This window comes from Arachis duranensis, chromosome 9, assembly GCF_000817695.3.
Source record: "Arachis duranensis cultivar V14167 chromosome 9, aradu.V14167.gnm2.J7QH, whole genome shotgun sequence".
Classification (NCBI taxonomy): domain Eukaryota; kingdom Viridiplantae; phylum Streptophyta; class Magnoliopsida; order Fabales; family Fabaceae; genus Arachis; species Arachis duranensis.
The window spans coordinates 946,389-956,552 of NC_029780.3; positions in this window are offsets into that span (position 1 = coordinate 946,389).

Consider the following 10,164-nt stretch of genomic DNA (forward strand, 5'->3'; position numbering starts at 1 on the left):
TTATTATGATTAAGTCGTTCTCCAAATTAATAGGAAAATATACTTTCAATTTTCTAACGTAAGTACAAGTGACGAGTTAAAATTTATTTTACATTTAAAGAAATGTACCCAATATTTTTTAGTCTGATATGAGTTTATCGTTAGCTAACGGATGCTGTATATGTAGAATTTAAATTTTCAACACTTACTTAAACGGATTAGTAAATTAACTACTAGATCAACCCAACTTAGTTAAAAAATGTAGTTGGTTTTAGAAAATATCTCATTATTTTATATAGAAATGGCAATACCACCCGAACTCGCGTACCCACCCCGCTTTAGCGGGACGGGTTCTTGGGAGGGGCGAGGTAGGGTCGGGTTTAAGTAATTACTGTCCCTACTCGCCCCGCTATATATATAATATATATAATTTTAATATATAATATGTATGATATATGTAAAATAATTAATAAATAATTAATACTATTGTATCATATTTAAATTTTTACTTTAATTTATGTAATGTATGTGATAATGGTTATATAAATTTTAAAATTTAATTTTATTTATTGGATTCTAATAATTATAGGGGACCGCAGGGGCAGGTTAGGGCTTAACGTTTTACTACCCCGGGGTAGAAGTGGGGCAGGTTTTATGCGGATTGTTGTACGGCGAGGCGGGGTTGGGTAGAGCAAAAATTCACCCCTATCCGCCCCGTTGCCACCCCTAATTATATATACACACCATTAGATTTAGTTAGATGAAAATCAAAAACTAATATGAAAGAAGAGTATTGATAGACTATAATAAATACAGAATATCCTAATACATAAATAAATATTTTAAATGACAATATTTTAATACACAATACTTTAAATAGCAAAATCTTTTATTCTTAAATAATTAAATATAAAACATATGAATACAAAAATATGAGTATTCTTTATTTAATAAGATTAATTATTATGCAAGAAATTTTTATGATATTAAAAAAACCAGTACCAATCTTCATTCTATGAAGTCGGTACTCACCACGACCTGTTCTAAAGAAGTCGGGCACGAGATTAGCTGGCGGATAAACACTCATTCAAATGAGTAGCTGCCCCTAGAATCTCTCTAACCACTTCCACGAGCCATATCTTAACCTCCCTAAGATAATGGGACGGTTAACACCCTAAAAATATGGGACTACTCCAACGGTGGTTATTGGTTCATCACTATAAATACACTGACACTCCTCAGGTATCTCTAAGTCCAATACTCTCTAGACCTGCTCACACTCTTGCTAACTTAGGCATCGGAGTGTCTTTGCAGGTACCACCCTCATCTCCTCGCACGAACAAGTCGAACGGAGACCCCCGAGTTGCAGACCCATTCGGAAACCTCCTCCTTCACACATTTGGGCCAACCAACGCCATTTAGCCCATCAATCTCCGGTTACCCACCGTAACATTAGCGCCGTTGCCGGGGACCCGAGAGATCAACCACTGATGGCGGACAGATCCCCAGAAGAGGGTCATGTGGAGACAGATTCTGAACAAGAGAATATGGAAACAGGCAATAATGATGCAGACTTCACCCTCCACCAGGGAATTAATGATCAACACAGGGAAGGTACCTCCGGAGTAAAAAATCCGAAGGTAAACTCTTCAGAAGGGCGCGAATCAGAGAAAGAGGGACCATCCCATGTAACTGAACTCATGGGATTAGTCCACAGTCGCCTGGAACAGTTAGAACAAGAACGGGAGCGACAAAAGGAAACCGAAAAGAACCTAAAAGAGGAGATGGAACGACGAAAAGAGTTAGAGAGAAAACTCTTAAAGTTAGAATCCTCCCTCAAAGGTCACAACTCCCGTGACGAACGAGAAGAGTCGCCCTTAGGAGGGGAGGATCCTTTCAGCGAGGACATAATGAGGGCAAAAGTTCCGAGGAACTTCAAAAGCCCCGATATGGACCTCTATGACGGAACCACGGATCCAAAGCATCATTTGAGCAATTTTAAAAGTCGGATGTACCTAGCTGACGCTTCCGACGCTACGCGATGCAAAGCTTTCCCGACCACCCTATTGAAAGCAGCGATAAAGTGGTTCGACAGCCTCCCCCCGAGATCGGTTACTAGTTTTGAAGACCTCTCAAGAAAGTTTTTGATGAGGTTCTCTATCCAGAAGGACAAAGTGAAACATGCACCGAGCCTCCTGGGAATAAAACAGGAGGTCGGAGAATCCTTACGAGCCTATATGGAAAGGTTCAACAAAGCATGTTTAGAGATTCAAGACCTGCCCACAGAGGCAGTCATAATGGGGTTAGTCAATGGACTCAGAGAAGGTCCCTTCTCACAGTCCATATCTAAAAGACACCCCGCTTCTCTAAGTGATGTACAGGAAAGAGCTGAAAAGTACATCAATATGGAGGAAAACGCTAAGCTGAGAGACCTGAGTTGGCGACCTGGGCACCCTCCCTTAACAAAAGAAAGAGAGAGGGAAACCAAGAAAAAAGAGGAACTCGGTCTCGAGAGATCAAGAAAATACCACTCTTATACTCCTCTGAAAGTTTCTATAGTGGATGTATACAGAGAGATTTGTAACACTGAAAGACTGCCACCTCCTAGGCCCATTAAAAATAAAAAAGGGGGGAGCTGCAGCGATTATTGTGAGTACCATAAAATATATGGTCACTCCACAAACGACTGTTATGACCTTAAAAATGTGATAGAAAAGCTGGCTAGAGAAGGTCGGCTTGATAGATATCTCATAGAAAGGTCGGACGGTCACGGGAAGAGAAAGCGAGATGATATGGATAAAAGAGACCCACCGCCGCAGACTCCGGAGAGACATATTCATATGATCTCAGGAGGGTTCGCGGGAGGAGGACTCACCAAATCCTCTTGCAAAAGACATCTCAAAAGAGTCTACCAGGTCGGGGAGGAGTCATCCGACCTCCCTACCATTTCATTCACAAAAGAAGATGGGCAAGGAATAATCCCTGGACACGATGATCCAGTAGTAATAACTATGATCCTGGCAAATGCCCATCTCCACAGAACCCTAGTAGACCAAGGAAGCTCAGCGGACATCCTTTTTAAGCCCGCCTTTGACAAACTAGGGTTAGATGAGAAAGAATTAAGAGCCTACCCCGACACCCTATACGGATTAGGGGACATGCCAATAAAACCACTGGAATTTTTGCCCCTCCACACCACTTTTGGAAAAGGAGAAAAATCAAAGACTCTGAGTATAGACTTCATAGTCATAGATGTGGGGTCAGCATATAACGCTTTAATCGGCAGAGCTACCCTTAATCGACTCGGAGCCGTAGTATCCACTCCCCACCTTTGCATGAAATTCCCGACCTCAGCAGGGATAGCAACGGTAAGAGGAGATCAAAAGTTGGCAAGGAAATGCTACAATGAAAGCCTAAATCTGAGGGGAAAGGGCAGAGAAGTCCACACAATAGAGCTCAGCGGTGCCAGGGCCAGAGAAGAGCTGCGACCACAACCGGGAGGAAAAACCGAGGAGATACAGGTTGGCAAAGAGGAAGGGAGAAATACTCATATAGGAGCCAAGCTAGGGGAAACCCTAAAACAAGGATTGATTAAGCTCCTAAGAGATAACTCCGACCTCTTCGCCTGGAAGGCCTCTGACATGCCTGGGATAGACCCCGAGCTCATGTCCCACAAACTCTCGGTTTACCCGGGATCCCGACCTGTACAGCAAAGAAGACGCAAGCTCGGCCCAGAACGAGCCCTAATAGCAGAAGAACAAGTACAGGCACTCCTGGAAGCTGGCTTCATCAGAGAAGTCAAGTACCCAACATGGCTAGCCAATGTAGTGCTAGTCAAAAAACAAAATGGCAAATGAAGAATGTGTGTCGACTATACCGACTTAAATAAAGCATGTCCCAAGGACCCTTATCCACTGCCAAGTATTGATACCCTAGTGGACTCCAGCTCGGGGTATCAATACTTATCATTTATGGATGCCTACTCGGGATATAATCAAATCCCAATGTATGAGCCAGACCAGGAGAAAACATCATTCATCACACCTAGAGCTAATTTCTGCTACGTGGTCATGCCATTCGGATTGAAGAATGCAGGAGCCACATATCAAAGGTTGATGAATAAGGTGTTTTCCTCTCACCTTGGGAGCCTAATGGAAGTATACGTCGATGACATGCTGGTAAAGACCAAAAAAGAAGTCGACCTCTTGTCAGACCTCTCACAAGTCTTTAACACCATAAGGCTGCACGGGATGAGACTAAATCCCGCAAAGTGCGCCTTCGCGGTGGAGGCAGGGAAATTTCTAGGATTTATGCTAACACAAAGAGGGATCGAAGCCAATCCCGATAAGTGTAGAGCCATCCTAGAAATGAAAAGCCCGACTTGTTTGAGAGAAGTCCAGCAACTGAATGGCCGACTTACAGCTCTCTCCAGATTTTTGGCAGGATCAGCACTAAAATCCCTTCCACTGTTCTCCTTATTGAGAAAGGGATGCCAGTTTGAATGGACTCCTGAATGCGAGGAGACGTTCCAGGAGTTCAAAAAGTTTTTAAGTCAACCTCCTATTCTGACCCGACGAGTATCTAGAAAAGACCTCATCCTGTACTTATCCGTAGCGGACAAGGCTGTCTCATCAGCCCTGATAAGAGAAGATGAGGTCGGACAACATCCAGTTTATTTTATCAGTAAAGTTCTACAAGGTCCTGAGCTAAGGTACCACAAACTAGAGAAGTTTGCCTATTCCTTAGTAATAGCCTCACGAAGGCTACAGCCTTACTTTCAGGCTCACACAATAAGAGTCCGTACGAACCAACCCATGAAGCAAATCCTCCAAAAGACAGATGTTGCAGGGAGAATGGTTCAATGGACAATAGAGCTCTCCGAGTTCGACTTAAGATATGAAACTCGGACGGCGATCAAAGCCCAATGCCTCGCCGACTTCGTTGCAGAATACGCAGGGGATCAGGAGGAAAAACCAACTACATGGGAACTCTATGTAGACGGATCCTCCAACAAAACAGGAAGTGGCGCAGGCATAATATTGGTAGATGAAAGAGGAACCCAGATAGAAGTCTCCCTAAAATTTGAATTCCCAGCTTCAAATAATCAGGCAGAGTATGAAGCCTTGATTGCTGGATTGAAGCTGGCAGAAGAAGTCGGTGCTACAAAGGTGATGATATACAGCGACTCACAAGTGGTGACCTCCCAAATAAATGGAGAATATCAGGCAAAGGACCCAAATATGAAGAGGTACTTGGAGAAAACTCTGGAGCACCTTGGGCACTTTGAAGAAACCGAGGTTAAACACATAACTCGGGATCTAAACAGCAGAGCAGACGCCCTATCCAAGTTAGCGAGTACCAAGCCGGGAGGGAACAACAGAAGCCTGATCCAAGAAACCCTCCAGGAACCCTCAGTGATAAAAATAGAAAACAAACAAGAAGTACTTGAGGTGGTCGGTTTAAACCTCGGATGGATGAACCCCTTGGTCGAATACATAAAATTTGACATCCTCCCAAAAGAGGAAAAAGAGGCCAGGAAAATTCGGAGGGAAGCGCAACATTACACTTTGGTGAGAAAGACTCTCTACAGAAGGGGGATATCAACACCATTATTAAAGTGCGTACCGACCTCAAGAACCACCGAGGTGTTAGAGGAAATCCACAGTGGAATCTGCAGAAATCATCTCGGAGCGAGGTCATTAGCCAGGAAAGTAATCAGAGCTGGATTCTACTGGCCAACCTTGCAGAAAGATGCCACAGAATTTGTGAAAAAGTGCTAATCATGTCAGATGCATGCAAATTTCCACGTGGCTCCCCCAGAAGAGCTCATCAGTGTCACTTCTCCATGGCCCTTTGCAAAATGGGGAATGGATTTGTTAGGTCATTTTTCCCAAGTGCCAGGACAAGTCAGATACCTGATCGTGGGAATAGATTACTTCACAAAGTGGATAGAAGCAGAACCATTGGCCACCATCACCGCACAAAAAAGTCGGAGGTTCCTCTACAAAAATATCATCGCAAGGTATGGGATACTTCATTCCATTACTACGGATAATGGAACCCAGTTCACCGACTCTACCTTTAGAAGCTTAGTAGCCAGTATGAAAATCAAGCATCAGTTCACCTCGGTGGAGCACCCGCAAGCCAACGGGCAAGCCGAGGCAGCCAACAAAGTCATACTGGCAGGGCTAAAGAAAAGGTTGCAAGATGCAAAAGGAGCCTGGGCTGAAGAGCTCCCACAAGTGCTATGGGCTTACAGGACGACCCCCCAATCCGCCACTGGAGAAACGCCCTTCCGACTAGTCTATGGCGTAGAAGCAATGATACCAATAAAAATCAATGAACAAAGCCCAAGGGTAATTCTCCATGACGAGATCGGAAACATACAGGGGCACAAAGAGGAGCTCGACTTGCTCCCCGAAGTCCGAGAAGATGCCCAGATAAGAGAAGCAGCGCTGAAGCAAAGGATGACTACAAGGTACAACAAAAAAGTCATTCGAAGAACGTTTGCCCCGAATGACTTAGTCTTAATCAGAAATGACATTGGAGTCAACAAATCAGGGGATGGAAAACTCACTGATAATTGGAAGGGACCATACAAAGCAATGAAGTCTTAGGAAAAGGTTATTATAAGGTGACCGATCTGAATGACACCGAGTTCCCAAGGTCGTGGCATGCTTGTAATATGAAAAGGTACTACAGTTAAAAAGCGAACTCTACTCCCTGATGTACTCTTTTCCCAACTTCACGATTTTTTCCCAAAATCAAAGGGTTTTTTCTGGAGATGGGTTTTAAACGAGGCATCATAGTAGGGACTAAGGGAAATAGATTGTCAAAAACCCTTAGTAGCAATAAAGTACCTTCCCCAATTAATAAAGATATTTTGCATCTTACAAATATCTCTTATAAATTCCTTTTCTGTCTTCTCTTTCTCTCTACGAAACGCGCCGACTTAAGCTCTACAAAATGTGAAAATCCCATGAACCGACCCAGATGGTCGTCAGGATAAAACGACGAGGTACAAGTCGGTGTAAAGAGGTTATATAAGTTGATCGTAAAAAACTCGAAAACAATCCGACTCATAAGTCGAAATGAAAACCCGAGTAGAGAAGCTCGGAAACACTTCGACCCGTAAATCGGAATGAAGAACCGAGTAGAAGAAAAACGCATCGCAAAAATAAGCTAAGTCATAAGAACTCAATAAAACAAAGTTGAGTATAAGGAATAACAAAAAAGATATTGAAAAAACCTAAGAAAAAGTTAAAAGGCTGTCCAAGAGTCCTCAAACAAAAAAGGCTCAGAAAAACAAACAAGGCAAAGGGAAAGGTTTTCGGAAAAAGATCAAGGGGACTTCGAAAAATCAACATCAGAAAAGCATACACGCATAAGGTAACTTAAACCCTTATCCAAAAAGGGTATTTATTTTGTTAATTAAAAACCCTTATTAAAAAGGGTACTTTCTAAAATATTTTGTTTACGGCCTTAAAAGGCCAAAAGAAATTGTCCAAACACCACCAAACAACATATAAAGAGTTTAAAAAAGGGGGGACTCACAGGCCGAGCCCCATATAGCCATAAAAAGTCATTTCTGCAGAGGAGTAGACGGATCACTACCACCAGAGTCAGGAGGAGCGCCACCAGGACCGGGAAGAGAGGCATCCACAGGAGATGAAGAGGAAGTCGGAGGAACAACAGAAGAGCTTGGAGCATCTTTAGAACGAGGAGGGGACTCCATAATCCTCTGCTCCCGAGTCTTCAATTCTGACTCGGAAACAATTACGGGGGCATGAGGATCCACAATAGCACCATCAATGACGACTTTGTCCGGATATAAAGGAGAAAGGTCCAGGTCAGGGGCAATGACTCCGACCTGCTCCTTGAAAATCCTCCAAGCCTCCTCGGCGCCATCAGCAATAGAGTCCTCCAACTCAGCATATGCATTCCGAGAGTTCAACAAGTCTTTCCTCACAGACACAAGATCTTGAAATAAACTCTGGTAACTCTCTTGTGCTGCCTTCCTCAAACCCGCCTCCATGTTGCATCGGGCCTGCAACTTACTCTCCTTCTCCCGAAGGGTATCTCTCTCCTCCTTCAGCTTAGCGACCTCCTCCTTCAACTCCCTCTCATGCTCTTGATAAGCAAGAAGCCTTCCTTCCAGCTCCTCAACCTTCGAGGTTAACCCCAAAGAGCTGAGAGGAGTCTTCTCAAAAATATCTAAGAGCTTGCCACAAACACCTGCCGCCCTAAAACTCTCCTCAACCAGAGTGGTAAGGTGGTTCCGAACAGAAACATCATCCATACTTATATGAGGATAGATGTTCTTTCGAACGAATGCAAGAGCATCCGCCTTAACCCCACCATCAAAAGAAGAGCCAGACTCTAAAGTCTTGCACTTCTTCTTTTCTGGCTCAGAAAGAAGTCGAGCGGAGGGGAATGGCCGAGACAAAGCTGAAGAAGAAATCACAATGGGCTGGGAAGAAGCCCCCATGTTCTGAGGAGGAGGAGGATGAGGAGGAGAGACGATCGCCCTGGTGCCACCAGTCCTAGCCCGAGACCTTGCCTTAGCCTCCTGGACTCTTTGGTAAGATTCCTGAGCATTCTTCCTTGCCATATTTGCAAAAGAAACAATTAGCAAAAATTACAAGTCGGCAAACCTCAAGTCGGCAGATACAAGTCGAAAATAGGAAATGTATACACATATATAAAAAAAACTACCTAGTTGCGACCGAACAAAAGTCGGCGATCCCTGGAGGAATTTTCTAGTATCCAAGTATGGGGCCCTTCCCCACACTTCTCGGAAAAACCCCACAATGGCCGCCTCCACCTCGTCTAGGTCGTCCAGATCATACTTCCCACAGGGGGAGGCCTCCAACCAATAAAGGAGAAAGCAAGGGGAAGAATTCTCATCTAAGAAAAAGGGGTGGTGACCCTCTACAGCTTGCACTTTGAAAAAATAATTTTTGAAGTCATGGAAGGATTCGTCAAAAAGGGTGAAGATTCTCCGACCTTGTATGGCCGGAAAGACACCCATTGCTGCTTGTTATTTAGCCCACTGAAGGGCTTAGTCATGTGGAAAAGATAAAAGAAAATCCTCAAAGAGGTCGGAAAGTCCAAAGCGTGACTTATAAATTGGTAAATTTTCAGAAAACCCCAAGAATTGGGGTGAAACTGGGTAGGGGCAACTCGACAGTGGCGTAAAACAGCCATTTCAAATTCAGAAAACGGAAGAAAAACACCCAAACGGGTGATCATACATTCATACATAAAGAAAAAATGAGGGGCCGCCTCATTGGCCCTCCCAAAACAAACCCGGTCTTCTGGACCCGGGACTACCAACTCATACCTTGGCTCGTCCTCCTCAGAAGTACAAATTCTGTGGTGAGTACGAAGGTGGGTGATAAACTCGGCGTCAACCAAGGGTTCCTCCCCTAGGACCGTGACATCAACCCATTGAGAAAGAACATCTACGGAAGCCATTTCTTTTCTTATAAAGGGTGACAAAAACCTACAAAAGAAAAAGAAAAGGAAAATAAAAACACGATCTCTAAAGGGAGGGAATACGGAACCAAAGTCTACAAACCAACCTATCTATCTACAAAATAAAAGCATGCAAACACAAAGCATGTTACGAGAGAAGAAAAGCTAACCTTTATCCAAAAATGAAGGTTGGAATAAGCAGAAGTCTCCGAAACACAAGAGTGCAGCACGAACGAAATAAATAATATAATTCTAAAAACATATCTATCATATTACATATTTACTTATATTAATAAGACATAAATTAATCAAATTTATGTAATTAAAAATATAAAACATATAAAATTCTAATTAGATTAGTTTAATAGTTAACTCATTAATTTACGTAAATAAATATCAATAAATACATGCATTAATTCAATAATCGAAGACAAACTTTTAAATAAAATTCTAATTTATAATAGATTAATCGTTAACTTGCTAAAACGAAAAAAAACTGTCAAAAAAAAAGATTACAAATATTTTTTTCCGTAAGACCTAAATTACGCCATTAATATAGCAATGTTATACTTTATACCACAATGATTTGATCATTCCTATAAGCTTTTGCATTTAAAGTTGTATTTTGTTCGGAAGCACTTTCTGCTACATCGCCAAAAGAATATTATGAATCACAATAAGATGAATTCATCTTTCCTGATTCTTCTA